General features: G+C 40.0%; 1 protein-coding gene across 9 annotated transcripts in view; it reads right to left on the bottom strand.

Annotated features, from left to right (window-relative positions):
- Positions 1-17,484, bottom strand: part of irf2b (interferon regulatory factor 2b) — a 64,249-nt gene that overhangs the window by 44,617 nt on the left and 2,148 nt on the right. For 4 of the 9 annotated variants that reach the window (XM_048527566.2, XM_048527563.2, XM_048527569.2 and 1 more), the window contains exons 2-3: positions 3,216-3,244; positions 644-756 (exon numbers count right to left, since the gene is read on the bottom strand). The exons of 2 other annotated variants lie outside the window; for them this stretch is intronic. The gene's annotated coding sequence lies outside the window, so the exon portion shown is untranslated. Of the gene's footprint in view, positions 1-643; positions 757-3,215; positions 3,245-5,815; positions 5,857-17,484 lie in introns of all 9 variants that reach the window. 3 more of the 9 variants (XM_048527565.2, XM_048527567.2, XM_048527564.2) reach the window with 3 other exon arrangements.

The following is a 17,484-nucleotide window of genomic DNA, read 5'->3' as shown; positions in this document are numbered from 1 at the left end:
AATCTTGCCGAAAGGTTGTCAAAAAAAAGCTCAACAGTTAAATTTTTTCATCAATATTTGCTCACAAAGCCTTTTTTAAAAAAAAAGTTTAAATCTTTATTAAAGAGTGGCAGAAATAATGCAGACTGCGGTTAGACAAAACTCTTCAGTTTATTAAATTGAGGATTTAAAGGACATTAACTGGAGTGAAATTGATTTTTGCCAGTCGTGAGCAACAAGCAGCTGGTACTGAATTTGCGGCCTGTTGTACATGTCTGATTCCGGTATCCACTGACTTTAAAAAGAGGAAAATTAGCCAAACAAAACTAAACGACCACTGTCCATTTTACACTGCTGCTGAAGATTAATTTCCCCCTTGATGTTTGAAGCAGCACCCTGACATTTCCAAAGAAAAAAAGTTTTAGGTTTCTCAAAATATATTCATATCGGTTTTAGCAAGCATCTTGATCATTGTTGAATTAGAAACAAATCAAATTAATTTGGTTTCCTTACCCTTATGATTTAAGGAAGCCACCACTCCCCACCCATATACTTCAGGACACTATTATTAAGGGACCTACATGGCAAGTACAGTGATGTTAGCACAAATAAAGGCGTTGTAAAATTTGAAGCAAAATTGAGGCTGCTTTATCTGTTTCCTTACCTGCGACTGAACTTACAGTCAGAACAGTGTCTGACTTGGAGAGTGTGTCATACAGGAAAAGGGCAATAGTTCTGTCAGGTCTGGGATATTACAGAGATGTGGAGCATTCACTGCTAAAAAAAAGAGAACAATATTTACTTAATGGTGTCTGAATTAAGAATAAAATCACAGAATTCCTACAGTCTGGAAGTGGGCCATTCAGCCCACCCTGTCATAAGAACATAAGAACTAGGAGCAGGAGTAGGCCATTTGGCCCTTCGAGCCTGCTCCGCCATTCAATAAGATCATGGCTGATCTTTTTGTGGACTCAGATTCACTTACCCACGTTCTCACCCTTAATTCCTTTATTGTTAAAACAAAATCTACCTTAGCTTTAAACATGTTTACTGAAGTAGCATCAACTACTTCACTGGGCAAGGAATTCCACAGATTAACAACCCTCTGAAAGCAGCCCACCCAGACCCACCCCAGCCCTGCATTTTCCATAGCTAATCCACTTGACTTGCACATTCTTGGACATTATGGGCAATTTAACATAGCCACTCCACTTAATCTGCACATCTCTGGACTGGAAACCAGAGCAGACATGGGGAGGACGTGCAAACTCCACACGGATAGTCACCTGAGGTTGGAAGCGAAACTTGGTCCATTACACTGTGAGACAGAAGAGCTAACCACTGAGCTACCATGCCACTCAGGTAAGGTTCTTGGTAAGGAAGGAAAGTCTGATTTTTAAAAAAAGAAACGTTTCACTAAGTAGTTAACGTTAGCAAATGGATAACAAAGCACGCATATTCTAGAATTTTGTGGTTGATGGGAATTGGTTCTGATTGTCAACCTGATCCAAAGAATTATGTGTGGTAACACAGTTATCCAAATTCCTAACAAGAATACAACCAACAGAATAACTTTATTTATTATTTTATATATAGTCCTTGTCGAAAGTATCTCAAACTGTTGCACTACAAGCTGCTTTGGGAATGCAGTTTCAGCCTCAGCCACCTGAACATCTGAAGAAGTAATTGCCTTTGTTGGTGTTGAGCTGTGTCCAGATGGGCCTAGCCTATGTTTCAGTTGTGCATGTCAATGACATTTCTGCTCAGATGCTGCATAAGCAAATTGGGCTGACATATAAATTATTGACTGTGGTCCCTGCGTTTTATTAAAGCACTTGTCAAAATTTCAGCCACAATATCTGTTACTAATACACAAACACCACAGAATTGGTGCTTCCTTCGGCCTATGTAAAATTGGAATTCCAACATTTGCTAACAATTTAAATGGAAACTAACCTCCATGGGAAGTTACTACTTTAGGATTTGAGCAAATTAACACATTCAATACCAGCCATTCCTAGTCACGACAATATCTTTGTTGAAAAGTTAGCGCATGAACATTATCTGTGGCAACTTATATCAGAAACATAATTCACTGATTTTATGTAAACACACAAAGTTGCCGCATGCTATCTCAACTACTTTAAATTTGCTTCATTTTCTGTACTATTGGCTTGAGACTTCTGGCCATCATCTGAAAACGTGACATGGGTTGGCCTGTTTATTGATTTATCTAACGCCCCATGCCCCCTCCCCCCCAACTTGAACACCACCACTGTGAGCAAAAATGGCTGTTATATACTTTCAAAACTGCAACAGGCTATAACTATCCCCTGTCAAAACACTACAGGCACGTGGCTGAAATGGTGCTGGCTTTGTGGAGGGGGAAATAAGCGCTCATCTTCATCTCAGAACTCGGCAAAGCAAGCTAGGGTAATGGCTGCTCTGGCATGCTCTTTGTTCAGCTCGTGAATGCATGCAATATCAAGGGTTATAAAAGAGTAGAAAATAGACTAAATAAATAATTGTTGAAGATCATTTTAGTTTGCTTATATAGAGATCTTACACAAAGCGGCACAAAAGAGCAGAGTAGGTATACGAAACTTGCAACTTTAGTGTCAGAAGTGTTTCACTTCCAGCCAAGCCATGGGTCCAAAATCCGAGGCTTAAGTTGTTTATATGTTACAAACAGTGTAGACAAGTATGTTCATTTGTTTATCAATACTCCCACATGGTGGAAATAAGGAACTGAAGTTGAAGGACTGGATTAAAAAATAAATGATACATTATTTCCATTATGAAATAGTTTCAATCTGACCTGTAAACTGATGCCGACAATTGTAACAACTATCCAACTTTTAAAAAGTGCCATCACGGTATGAAGCTGGATGAACAAGACAGGCCAAGCAGAATCAGAGGAGCAGGAAAGTTTGACTTTTCGGGTCGAGACCCTTCTTCAGAAAAAATTTTATCTCAGGTTCTCCAGCATTGGGAGTTCCTACTATCTCTTAAAAAGGTGCTAGTCTAGTTTACAGTAGTTTATGTAAATGCAACCTACAAACCATGCTTCCAAGCAATGTATCAAAAAGTCTGCCTTTTTAGCTGGAGGCCATTTGGTAGGGAGGTTAGATAGAAGAGACGAATATGTCTATTATACATCATATAAATAATTGCTCACATTTGGCCAGTGGGAAGTTTAGGGAAGTGATGTACTATGGAAACTACACAAAAGTTACCTTGTTATTAATAGTCACGCAGCAATATCCTGAAAAAGATGGAAGTGATAGTCAGGAAAGAAAGATTTAAACATCCAAAATAAAATGTAATTTACAAGTAAAACTGGTAAAATAAAATGAAAAACACTGGAGTCAACAAACAATCTGCTGGATAATTTTCTCATGAGCAAAATACACAACTCTCATCACACAATCATTTTGGAATCATTACATAATCATATATGTTGGATTTTTAAAAATGACACATTCTACCTTTTCAAACCTGAATTGGGGACCACAGTAACTGTGAATCTTAGAGGTTCCAGTCAAAAACTACTTCAGAGTTAGCTCAACAGACATCTTGCTTCTATATAAAACATAATTTAAAAGTTTTCCCAAGTTGCATGTTTCACTCAAGATTTCTTCAGAAAACCATATTGTGAAACCGACCGGAGGCAGTTCCTTCTTACTGGGCAAACTATAAGAATATTGCTAATACAATTGTCCAATATCCAATTGTCCAATGTCTGTCCAGTTGAATATGAATAAATGGTGTAACTGGTGGGCAGTTTAGTAGAAATGTCAGCCATTTTTGGTTTCTTCTTCCCAGTGTTTTATAGGTACCATCAGATTAATAGGGGAAAAAAATGTGAAAACAGGTGTATTTTGATTTTCAAAATACTTTATATTAAGCAATTTCTATGCAAACTTTTGTGCGCTAAATAATCTGAAGAAAACCTGCCAAGGCTCCAAGTCCCACTATTACTTTAGTTTAAATATTTAGACAAATGCAAACTACGTCAAACTTGACAGTTTCTCTTATGGTCTTCACAATATATGCAAAAACATTTCCTGACACAGAAAAATGTATATCTTTCCAAAATGAAAAGTGTACACTTGATTTTACATCCATTTTTCCTTGAATGTGATGAAATATTTGAAAACATAGCCCTAGATTATCAATATGTTAATATATATTAATAAAGGCTCCACCATTTACAACAGCACTTTTTATCCCAGTTTGTATTATGCACTAGTTGTCCCAGCTGCTATGAGGTAATGCCCAGTCGATATTAGTACCAGACAAGACAGATCCTGAAAAGGAGCTTGATTGGATAGACAAGACGTTTTACCCCCGTTTTTGTTACCAAAGTGATCTTTTACCAAAAGATACCACGTAATGCTACAGCATTTACATTAACTATGAAATGAAACAAAAGTTTATGAACAATAGAAATAAAGACAAGCAGGATAAATTACACTCTATTCCCTTATAACAAAGATTCAAAGATTTGAAAGCAAAGCAGAAATAACCCAAGTGCTGTCTAAATGTAGACCAGGAACAACTCCTCTGTATCAGGACTAGTATACCGTGGTACAGTTTACAAGAACATTTAATGTTGTACTTTGAGCAGGGCCCAGTCCATCTCATTTCCTAGGGAGAGTGACCGTTTACATTTTTAATACATTGTTGGGCTTGAAGTGATTACAATTTCAACTCATCTAAAGCCTATTTCAAGATGGTGGCAGAGTAGGATGATCCGGCCGGAGCTCCTCTGCTCACCAGATTCTTTAGCCCCTTCTTTCCTCTCTCCTTCCCTCCCCTACACGCCCGAGTGTGGAGTTGCAGAGAACCAGAGCGAGCACAGGCCAAGGTCCGCAGAGAACCAGAGAGTGAGCAGCGTGGCCTTGCATTCGGGGGCCTACAGGCCACACCCTGTTAGCCCCGGTGCAGCACGTGGGCTGCGAGCCCCGGAGCAGTGCACAGGCAGTCAATCCTGAACACAGACTGGTGTGAGAGGAGAATCCTTACCTTAGAGCACTATAACATTAACCCCTTCCTATTTTAAACTTATTTTCAACTATTAATTAAGCAACTGTTTTCTCTCTCTGCTGTATCCAAGAATTGTACCTGGGTACTTGTACCTAAGATATCGCCATGAGAAGGCAGACATTGTGAACTTTTTTACTGTACTCCTACAATGGGCCACATGTGACAATAAAAGGATATTGTATATTGTAGATAACTCTTCTTTAATTATCATCATTCTGCTCCTGACTAAGCTTCAATTCATTTTCTTTTTCAAGAAAGAAAATTTAGAACTTCACCACATCTTTTCCACTGACTGCATCCCATCACTCTGGTCTGGGATTAACAAACCTTCTTTTTCTAACGTAATTTCAGTACTTTAAATTCATCTTTTCTTTTTAGGATTACTGATTAGTGCATGTTGCTCCATCAATAGACTCGTCAGCACTTTGGAGTTTGGGTTAAAAAAAACACACTTCTGGAGCAGATGAAACTTGAACCTGGACTTACTGGCCCAGAGGTGGGACACTACCAATATACCACACGAGATCAAGAGATTTTGATATATGCTCCTTTCTCAAAGGACTTCCCACCACAGACTGAAAATGACGTGAGGGTCTATTTCAAGGGGTAATTACTCCCCTCAAGTCCTCTGGATATTTCTCTAGGAGCTTGAGATTATGAGTATTGTAGTTTCTTGAAAGCTAATTGTTAACTCCAAATACACAGACAAACCTATATGTTTATTGTGAAATACCAAGAACCCAAACCTGCAGTAAACAATATTAAAAGAATCATATATAGAACTCACAGTTTCATCACACCTTCCCCTGAAGAAGAATGAAAGTATATCTGAAAGAGGAATTTTCATTGCACATGAAAATGATCTATGACTAATTCAATGTTATTCTACCAGTGATAACATGTTAGCATTAGAAGTATGATGGGTGGTACAATTATTTTCGCACATTACAGAGTCCCTGTTATATGTACTGTCAAAATATGGTGCGCAATGACATTCTCTTTTCCAGGGCATTAACATGTTTTAAATTACAGGTTTGGAGAATTAAGCTTAAGTTTTAAAGTTTTGTTCTGAAACCGTGCTAAGAAATAAAAGGATAAAAGTCCATACAAATAATAGTTTCTTGTGTTGCTACTAACGTAAACTACAAAACGACATACTGCCAACACAAGGCCCAATGTTTCTTTTTCCACAGTCAAATGTTTCTGTGAATAGTTTTCCAAGAAACTGAACACCTAACTGGCAGGTCATTCAATTGCTCTATCATTGTCTTGTTGTAAAACAGCTCCCACACCGACATCATTTGCATCAACAGCTTGCTTGATTGGTTTCACATAACACAACACAACTAACATCAGTGTTGTTGTCAGGATATCATTCAAATTCTCTAAAGGCAATTTGACACTATTGGCATCCAATCAAATCTTTTGCCTTTTTTCAAAATGTTGTTAATAGTGCAACTGAAGATCAGAAGAAAATTTGTGATAGAATCCACTCATGCTGATATAACAGGTTAGGCATGAAAGAAATCCAAAAGAGCCCAGACATTTGTATCTCTTGGTACCATGTGGCATTGCCCCATGATCAACCGCATCAAGGCTCCTCTGAGATTCCACGCACGCCAACTGGTGTGCCCACACATCAAAAAATAATTAGAAGGAGTACTGCCCACAGTATGGTCCAAATAAGTCATCTTGGTCTTAGCAAATTTATTCTTAACCAAATTTATAATTGAATTGGCTCTATGTTGTCAAACAGTTGGGACAAATTCTAAAAAGCTGTACGTTATATTTGAATTCCCAAATCAACTTCCCGTTTCACAGATTCCTTTTCTTCCTCTTTAACTTTGAGTTTTAAAACTAGTCAGCTCAGAGTCAGGAAATAATCCATGATATTTTTTGTCACATTGCAAACACTTTCACCTCCACTGGTGTTCTACAATCCTTGGGCAGGCCAATATTTTTGAACCTGCCACGTTATTTCCCAAAATAAAGTCAACTCCTTCTAAGGATATTCCTTTCACTGCTCCTACTACACCTTCTCCATACAGCAAGTCACTCTTTAATCTGATTTTGCACAATGAGATTGATTCGTAAACTCCAAGCTGTAACTAGACTTCTGAGTTTGACCTCTCAAATTTTAATGATGATCTCGCTCTTTGTGGACTTTCTTTGCAGCTGTAACATTGCATTCTTCACTCTGTTCTATTTTGTATGGTATGATCTGCCTGTACTGCATTCAAAACAAAACTTTTCACTGTACCTAGGTACATGTGACAATAATAAATCAAATCATTAACCCCTCTGGAAGACAAAGAGAATCATGGGCCAGCATTATTGACTGATGTACTCCAATGTCTCTAAATGACTGTATCAGTTTACCTTCTTGATTGGAGATATCAGGAAATACCTCCCCTTTGGAGATAAGATATTCAGAACCACCAGCAGTCTGACTTTGTCAATCTCCAAAATGTAATTTTCATGAATATCCTGCACCATCTCTCCCTTCTTAGTACATTCTAAGGAAACATTTTCTCATTGTGTCACTGCTATAGTTTTTCTACCTGCTTCTTTCTTGTTGTCCCCTTTTCTCTGAACAGTGCTTAAGCTTTCCTATTACTGCAATCAGTCTCCCATTTAACACCCAGCAATTTGCTTTGGCTTGTCTATTCTCTTATTACAATGAAGTCATGTTAATTTCTTTGTTTATTTGCAGTTCTTGCCTTCCTCCTTTATCATTTTGACATGCTTCTGTTTGTTCTTTAAAACTAGCTCCTTTTCCAACCACCAAATTTTCTACCGCTACAATTTCCTTATGGATTTTCCCACACATGTAATTCTCTATGAGAGATATCATAGGTTTCTGCCAGAATAGCTGCTTCTCAGACCTTGAATACTCGATACTCAGTTAAGCAAGCATTTGAATTTGCAAATATTTACAGCAATTCTTTTTCTGATTTTTTCACGATCATAACTATCCACATATTTTCAAATATTCTTCTAGCTTGAGTAAATCTAAGTCAGGAGTAACACAACACCAGATTATAGTCCAACAGGTTTATTTGAAATCACAAGCTTTTGAAGCAATGCTCCTTCGTCAGGTGAAGTCTACGGCTGACTTTATCCACCTGAGCCCAACCCCGGCACCTCCACATCATGAATAAATCTAAACCACTGATCCCACAGTATTTCTTTCTCCATTGCAAATGACACAAATGTCTGACTAGGTTTCTTTCTTGCCGTCCTCAAATTCAACTGATACACTTAGGGCTCAAGCTCATGGTCATTCAGTATTGCCTCTTTGACAGTCTTATTGATTGCAAATTCTTCATCCGACAAAGTGGTGTACACTGTCATTAGCTGAACCTGTCAACACGCTTGTCTTCCTTCAAATCTCTTCTTTCGCTAACTCATGTCCTCTACTTTTCTTCTCCCTTTGGAGTTCAAGCTGTTTTAGTTCCATTTCCCACTGTTTGTCCACTTTACCCACAATCCATATTTCATTTCTCTGTCCATTGATTCCAATCTTTCCATTGCTAGCTGTATTTTAAGCTAATTAAGACTGCAACATCCTAAATTCTAGCTTCTTTTCTCTCCAACTATAAGTGGAACATTTAGAGTAAAGAAGTGCTTGAAGTTTCTCATCGTTACAAAATCTTGCTTTTATTTCTAATATCAATTTTCTGATAATCCTTCAGGTTTACTTGAGTCAGCGATTTCAAATATTCAGTATGATATCTTCCACTCACAGAAAACTTCTAGCAACATTCAAAACTATCTTCAAATGTTGCACAATAAACTTCCCCACAATACAGCTACCTCAGCACCAATTTGTTGTCATTAATTCAACGATCTTAGAAATTATTGTTGTGAAACTTGAAAGGCTTCAGAAAGATATACAAGGATGTTTCCAGGGTTGGAAGGTTTGAGCTATATAGGGAGAGGCTGGGATTACTTTCCCTGCAGCATCAGAGGTTGAGGGGTGACCCGAGAGAAGTTTATAAAAACACGAGGGGCATGGACGGGGTGAATAGACAAGGTATTTTTCCCAGGGCACGGGAGTCCAGAGCTAGAGGGCATAGATTTAAGAGGAGAGGGAAAGGATTTAAAAGAAACCTGAGGGACAACTTTTTCATGCAAAGGGTTGTGTGTGTATGGAATGAGCTCTCAGAGGTGGTGGAGGAGGCTGGTACAATTACATTTAAAAGGCATCTGGGAGAGCATCCGAATATGAAAGGTTTAGAAGGATATGGGGCGAATGCTGGCAAATGGGACTAGATTAATTTAGGATATTGGGTCAGCATGGACAAGTTGGACTGAAGGTTCTGTTTCTGTGCTGTACATTTTTATGATGCTATCATCATCTCATGGTCCCAACTGTAACACAGTCATGTCTGGTTGATGTTCATAACTGATAAGTCAGATCCACAACAATGATCTGATTGGACAGACCATGAATGCAATGAAAACAAAAAAAAAGTCGTTACCAAAGGTGATGTCCTACTAAAACATAAGCAATGTCACAGTCTTTACTTTAACAATAAAACAGATGTTCGTTAACAACAAAATTGAAGGCATACAAGAAAGAAAAAATCTATTCCCTTATCTAGCGCTGCATCTCCAGCACGACCCAGACCTGTGCATTTCCAAACAAGAGAGATTCTTATCTTCTTTAATACTTTGATGGGCTTGAAGCAATTACAATTCCAACTCATCATCTGGAACTATAGATAATTATTTCTTAATTGTTACCGTGCTCCTGACTTGGTTTATTCTCAATGGTGTACTATTCCCAATTCAGCTTCAATATATTTCTTCTTTTCAACAACTCAGGTCTATGATTAATAATAATTTCTTATTCTAAAATAACTTGACTATTTTGGACTTTCTTCAGCCAGAGAATGGTGGGCCTGTGGAATTCATTGCCACGGAGCACAGTGGAGGCCGGGACGTTAAATGTCTTCCAGGCAGAGATTGATAAATTCTTGATCTCACAAGGAATTAAGGGCTATGGGGAGAGTGCGCGTAAGTGGTGTTGAAATGCCCATCAACCATGATTAAATGGCAGAGTGGACTCAATGGGCCAAATGGCCTTACTTCCACTCCTATGTTTTATGGTCTTAAACTCCTTTTCTTCGGAATACTGCTCAGCATGTTACTCCACTAAAAAACTTTGCACCTCTTCAGAGTTTGATACATGCTTCCCTCTCAAACAACGTCCCTACACAGATTGAAAAAAAACATCAGAGGCAGGGAAGTTCGCCCCAAGCCCTCTAAGTAGCTCCCCACGTACATTGGGCAATTTCCTCTTGATTATGATTATGGATATTGTCATTTTAAAGAGGTAATTGTTAATGCCAAACACGCAGACAAACCCAAATGCTTAACTTAGAATTCCATGAACCCAAATTTGGAATAAACGATATTAAAAATACGTTTATATTGCACAGTTTGACAATTTGTTTGTTCATTCAACACACATTAGCACATCCATTCTTGGAGTGTGCAATTTGCATGTTCCTATATTTGGTGAGAGGTCGATTAAGTAAGATTGATGCAATCCAATTCTGCATGCATCCGTTATGGAGATACACCATCTCTGCTCAAAGTTTAGAATGAGAATCAGTGAAGCAAAGAAGGGGAAACAATAAACTGGCTATGTTCTAGGAACAAATTTGTGGAAATTGACAGAAACGCAAATCTCATGCCCGCCGGCAATGACAAACCATGAGGTGATCATCCACACAAACTACAAGACTGTCTGTTCCCAAGGCAGCATATGCTTCTTACCAAGGACAATCCCACAATGGCAAAGCTACCAAAAGAAACAGTCACAGCCACATCACGTGAAATTTTCAAGACCCATCTTTAGATTATTTCCATTTATAGGTTTTCATTATCAGGACTAACACCACAGCAAGAAATGTCTGGTTAGCCAGCACTGCAATTCTGGCAAAATATGGCTTTTGGTCTGTGATGCCAACACAACTAAGAAGAAACAACTCTCTTTTCAGGTTAAGCATTCATCATTGTACTAGGCATTGATTACGAGATGCCATTTGAACCATGTTGGGTGCATTGCTTATTCTGGATATGTCAAACATCTTTTTTCTTTGCAATCCCAGTTATTCCCTGTTCCCCTTCACAAATTCCACATTCTGTTTCACAATCAGGTTAACATTCATTCCTTCCCATATTGCACACTTTGTACGGCCTTGGTTGGTAATGATAACAAACCGCAAGTAAGTATGTGGATAGAGTCACTGAGTTGTAAATGTTTGAACTTTCCAGGTCCGAGGACAGATATAGACCAGTTTCACTGCCTTCTTATAACAAGGCTACATTGAAGTTTCCTTATTTTTATTGCTGGGCAACTTGTGATTGTAAAACTCGCCCGTGTAATTGCATAAATTGTTACATGCTGAGATAAAAGGGAAAAACCACTTACAGAGAGATAGCATTTTATGGCACATAAACATTCCCAGCTTCAATATCTATTTCAGGTCGTCCCTAAAACTGCAATTTTGAATTGCTGTTTCAGATTTCTTTTTATACTGCCTGCTGTCTAAAGGATATCAGGCTATGGCATACATTGACAATCTTGTACAGCAAGTATCAACTGTAAACTGTGGGAGCTATACTGCTTTACTTCCAAAATAACAACTTAATCTGAACAATCAACATCTTTTCTCCACCAGTATGCTACACCCCACCAACTATAGCATAAATGCTGTCCCCTCCATCAGAACTGAAGTGTGAAGAGTCATCTATACTTGAAATGTTAGCTTGCTCTCTCCCCATGGAGGCTGTCTGAGCCACTCTGATCTCGAGTGTTTGTTATTTTCAGACAGATTCCAGCATGGGCTGTAATTTGCTCCTAACTTTAACTGAATGAAACATCTCAAGGTGCTTTACAGAAACCTAGCGAATTAAAAATTGACAATGTGCCAAAGAAGGAAATGTCAGGAGAGCTGATAAAAGGGGCAGCAAGGTGCCTGCCTCACAGCACCAGGGACCCAGAGATCGACTCCAGCCATGGGTGACTGTCTATGTCGAGTTTGCTTGTTTCCCCCAATATCTGCATGGGGTTCCTTCCACAGTCCAACAAATGTGCAGCTAGGTCAGTTGGCCATACTAACTTGCCCGCAGTGTCCAGGGATATGCAGGCTAGGTGGGTTAGCCGTGGGAAATGCAGGGTTACAGGGATAGGGTAGAGGGGTGGGTCTGGGTAGGATACTGTTCAGAGGGTTGGTGTAGACTTGATGGGCCTACTTCCATGCTGTAGGGATTCTATGATTAAAAGCCTCAATTAGACATCTTTTAAATCGTGTCTTAAAGGGGAAGGGAGAAGTCACAGACAAAGTTAGGAAAAGGAGTTTCCAGAGTTCAGCTGACTATAAAATGATGAATGGCGGACTGAAGAAAGGCGAGAGGCACTACAGTCTATATCTGAAGGTAAGTTGAGTTTTCTGAAGGGTGGAGGACACTATTAATGTACCTGGTCGAATAGATCAGCAGCAGCTAAAGATGTCGGCCAGGACCAAAAGCACGTGGCAACCCAACTCCACAGGGATCCCGGGGCAGTGTTTTGCCAGAAGTGGCCAGGTAACGGGGGACAGCTTGCCCCATCAGATTGCCAGTATCTACAAGTCACATCAACATCAGTGGTACCTGTGGCTAAAGCCTCCTCAAAGACAAAGGATATTGTTTAGGGAAGCTAGGGTCAGCATATCAACCACTGGGTTCTTTTTTAAACCTATTCTTTCATGACAAGTGGGTGCCACTGGCAAAACCATCATTTGTTGTCCATCTTTAATTGCCCCCAAGGTGATCGTGGTCAGCTGCCTTCTTGAGCCACTGCAGTCAATCTGGTTTACATCCACCAATGTGCTGCAGGGAAGGCCATTCATGGATTTTAATCACACAACAGTGAACCAACAGTGATATAGCTCAAAGTCAGGAGGTATGCACCTTGGAGAGGAACTTGCCGTTGGTGGTATTCTGATGAGTATTAGATCTTCTAAGTTACAGAACTCACAGAAGTGTAATGTGCACTCGAAGGACCCCAAGTGAATTGCTGCAGTGCTTCTTGTAAATGGCACACACTGCTGCCTCTGTGCAATGGTGGGGAGTGAATGTTCAAGGTAGTGGATGGGGTGCTAATCAAGCAAGCTGCAATTATCCATTTAAACTTGGTATCATCCAGAATATGCACCCATCCAGATAAGTGGTTGGTATTCCATCACACTCCTCACTTGAGTCCTGTTGACGGTCAAAGGCATTGGCGAGACTGGAGGTGAGTTAATCAACTCAGAATTGCTGGGTTCTGACCTGCTTTTGTAGCCACAGTATGTATATGGCTGGCCCAGTTCAGTTTCTGGACAATGGTCTCCCTGCCAAGGGTGTGGGTAGTGGACATACAGTGATGGTTCAATGCCACTGAACATCAAGAGCAGACTGTTAAGATTCTCCCTCTTCTTGCAGATGGTAGGGCACAAATGGTACTTGGGGGCAGGGGTGAGCAGGCCATGGTTCACCAGCACAGAGTTACACAATGGCAGTCCATTCCAGTGCAGACAATGTGGACATAAATTGGCTCAATCGGCTACCCAATAGACTGGCCTCCTGATAAAAGGTGCTGGTGCTGCTGCTGGCAAAAGGCCGCAGACATGATGACACAGGACACCATTCTCAAGACCTTTGCCAGCCATAAATACTAGCCCTCCCTCATCTCGCTGGAGGGCAGAGAAAAATTCAGTCCATTTTATTTTCAAGCAAAACAAAAAAAAGGCTCTGAATTCTAAGATCTTGTTTTCCCTCATATTTATTCCCATAAACACATTTAAACATGTCCCGGTGATTTTTTTTCTCCCCGCACAAGATATTTGTGAGGGCTCGCCTGACAGAATTTGAATAAATAGTCACTTGAAACTCACTGGGAAACAGAAGGCAGTAGACTCTCCTAAATATCTGAAACTAAAGACACAAATAAAGCAAATACCTAGCACAAAATAATCAAGGATACCTGTAGGCAAGTGTGCTACAACTATGTCTAAATTTCCTCGCTCTTTTCTATGAAGCCATCAAACCATGAGGTCAGGTACATCTTGGTTCATTATGATGACGTGCCCCCAGGCTCAAAAGATAAAAACAAATGTTTCACTGGTACACTGGTTCAAACCATATGTAAAATTCAATGCAGCAAGAAACCTAATCAGTTTTGAGTGTTTCACAGCTGTCTCTTGAGCAATTTCTTTCTCACATCTCACCAGGAACAACACTGTATTCATTGATTTTTCTTTCAAATGCATTTTTAAGATGCCAGTATGAGTCACATTAAAAGCTTGCACAACTTCATCTTCTCAGACATTCTATGCATAATGAGCTTGAAGACACTGGATTGTTGACAACTTGATTTTCCAGTTTAAATGAGGAATGTATTGTACAGGAACACAACTATCTTTGGGCAGCAGTTGTTTACATCATCTAACTTTTTAAACCCATTTTTACGTTAGACCATCATCTACCTTTTCAATCCATTTTTAACTTACACTCAAGTTAATCAGGAAATTGGAGTGTAAATTGACATACATAAAATGGATGCACCATGTGTTTCATTTTGGGTGTGCCTTTCTAAGTAAGCCCCAGAAGCAATCCCTATTTTAAACAGCTGTTTCCAACATTTCTCCAGGATGTCTCAACCTTATTCTCAAATTCTTCCATAGCCATGCCCTCGCTATCCTGGTAATTCCTCCTCCCCCATCCTGAAGGTAACAAGTGGTCCTCTCTGGCATCTTATGTACTTCCGTGGTTCCATTGTCTGTGCAGATAACAAGGTCTCAAACTCTGGAAATCCCTCTCTACACCTCTCCACCTCACCTTCACCATTTAAAAGGTGTTCCTTTAAAATCTAACTCTTAGGTCAAATATTTAGTCATCCATCCTAAAATTACCTTACATGGCTTGATTGTTTCAGTCTGTCAAAGGCACTATACAAATGCAAATGTTGAAACCTTCCACTGAACTTACACTTGAGAGACTGACAGGGCTGGCCCCTGCCCATGGAATGTCATCTGAGATATTTGGAGGCAAGAGGACAATGAATTGGTTGGAATGGTGCTGGCTGGAGCTTCCGCCCACTTAAGGGCATTATCCAGCATTGCTGGTAGTCAACCACTGGCACACGGAGAGGCATTTTATGGGAAATGAAAAACACACGTTAGTGAATGTAGTGGACAATTAAACAACTCAGTCGAACAGAGGATCCACAAATATCCCAGTCTTCAATGACAGGAGATCCCAATGCATCAATCCAATAATTTAATCTGAAGCATTCTCAGCAATCTTCAGCCAGAAATGTCACGTGGATGATCCACTGCTGCCTCCTCTAGTCATCAGCCAATCCAATTCACTCCATGTGATGTCAAAAAATATGGTTGGAGGCACTGGATTTTTCAGTACAGTGACAACCCTGGCATCTACCTAGCAACGTGGCAAATCGTTCAGCTAGGTCCTGTATACAAGAAGCAAGTCAAATCCAACACAGCCAATTACCATCCTATCAGTCTACTCTCAATCATCAGTAAAGTGATGGAAGGTGTTATCGACAGTGCTATCAAGCAGCACCTGCTCAGCAATAACTGGCTCAGTGTCGCCCAGTTTGGGTTCCACCATGGCCATTTCACTCCTGACTTTATTACAGCCTTGATTCAAACATGGACAAAAGAGCTGAATTTCAGAAATGTGGTCAGAGTGACCGTCCTTAACATCAAGGCCACATTTAACTGAATGTTGCGTCATGGAGCACCGTTAACCCACTGGAGTAAATGAGAATCAGAGGCAACACCTGCCATAAAGTAAGATGTTGTGGCTGTTCAAGATCAATCACCTTCAGCTTCAGGTTATGCCACGATGGTTCATGGTAATGTTCTTGGTCTAAACATCTTCAGCTACTTCATCAATGACCTTTCCTCGATCATGAGCTCAGAAGGGAGGATGTTCACTGATGATTACACAATATTCAGTACTATTTACACCCTAACCCCAACTCATCGCTTTATTGGGTAAGAGGATGTGAGCACTGCTGGCTGAACCAGCAGTTTTTGCTCTTCCCTAGTTGCCCAGGAGAAAGTGGCAATGAGCTGACTTCTTCAATCAACTGCAATTCTTAGTGTGTAGATACACCCAAAAAGCTGTTAGGTAGATACTTCCAACATTTTGACTCAGCAGCAGTGAAGAAATGGTGACATATTTTCAAGTTACGATGTGTAGCTTGGAGGGAACTTGAAAGTGATGGTGTTCCCAAATATCTGCTGTCCACATGCGTTTAGATGGTAGTGGTCACAGTGTTACACAGCACAGAAGCAGACCCTTCAATCCAACTTGTCCGCACTGCCCAGATATCCTAAACTGATCTAGGATAACAAAATGTGGAGCTGGATGAACACAGCAGACCAAGCAGCATCTCAGGAGCACAAAAGCTGACGTTTTGAGGGTCTAGGCCCGAAACGTCAGCTTTTGTGCTCCCGAGATGCTGCTTGGCCTGCTGTGTTCATCCAGCTCCACACTTTGTTATCTTGGATTCTACAGCATCTGCAGTTCCCACTATCACTAAACTGATCTAGACCCATTTTCCAGCAGTTGGCCTATATCCCTCTAAATCTTCCTGTTCGTGAACCCATCCAGATGCCTCTCAAGTGTTGTAATTGTAACCACCTCCACCACTTTCTATGGCAGCTCATTCTATACAGACACCAACCTCTGCATGAAAGTGTTGCCCCTAAGGTCCCTTTTAAATCTTTCTCCTCTCACCTTAAAACTATGCCCTCCAGGTTTGGACTCCGCTGCCATGGGAAAAAGACCTTAGATATTCACCCTATCCATGCCCCTCCACAGTTCAGAAGCAGTTGCCGAAGGAGCCTTAGTTAGTACAGTGCCTTTTATAGATTGTAGCCACTGCTATCGCTGTGCATCAAATGTGGAGTGAGTGAAAGTTTAAAGGTAGTAGTTTGGGGCTTCTGTGTGGGTGCTGAGAGTTGCACTACTTGAGTTGCTCAATCCTGGACAGACCCACCAATCAATACATATAGCAGACCTTCCCCAAAGGATGTGGTGTCAGGCTTTCAGTGGCTCTGTAACTCGTGACTGAGACCCATATTTGCTGGATTAAATACCTAATGTTGCATCACAGCCTTTTCACATATTAAATTTGAACTGGTGGTTTTATCCACACGTTCCCTCTCCATAACTTTGACAATCATTTTACTGCAATTATTTGCTAATCTATTTTTTGAAACACTGATGTACTGGGTCTTAAAACTATATTAAACAAAAATCACCATTCTGTACAAGATTTAAGTTTTGGTTTTAAATTTAAATCTCTAACCTTAAATTAAATTATTTTGTGACCATATTAAACACATATAATTAAACAGGAACAGGCTATTCGGCCTAGGAGCT

Source organism: Stegostoma tigrinum, chromosome 3, assembly GCF_030684315.1.
Source record: "Stegostoma tigrinum isolate sSteTig4 chromosome 3, sSteTig4.hap1, whole genome shotgun sequence".
Lineage (NCBI taxonomy): Eukaryota > Metazoa > Chordata > Chondrichthyes > Orectolobiformes > Stegostomatidae > Stegostoma > Stegostoma tigrinum.
Note: the sequence above shows the minus strand (reverse complement) of the source record. Positions and strands in the feature narration are given on the sequence as shown.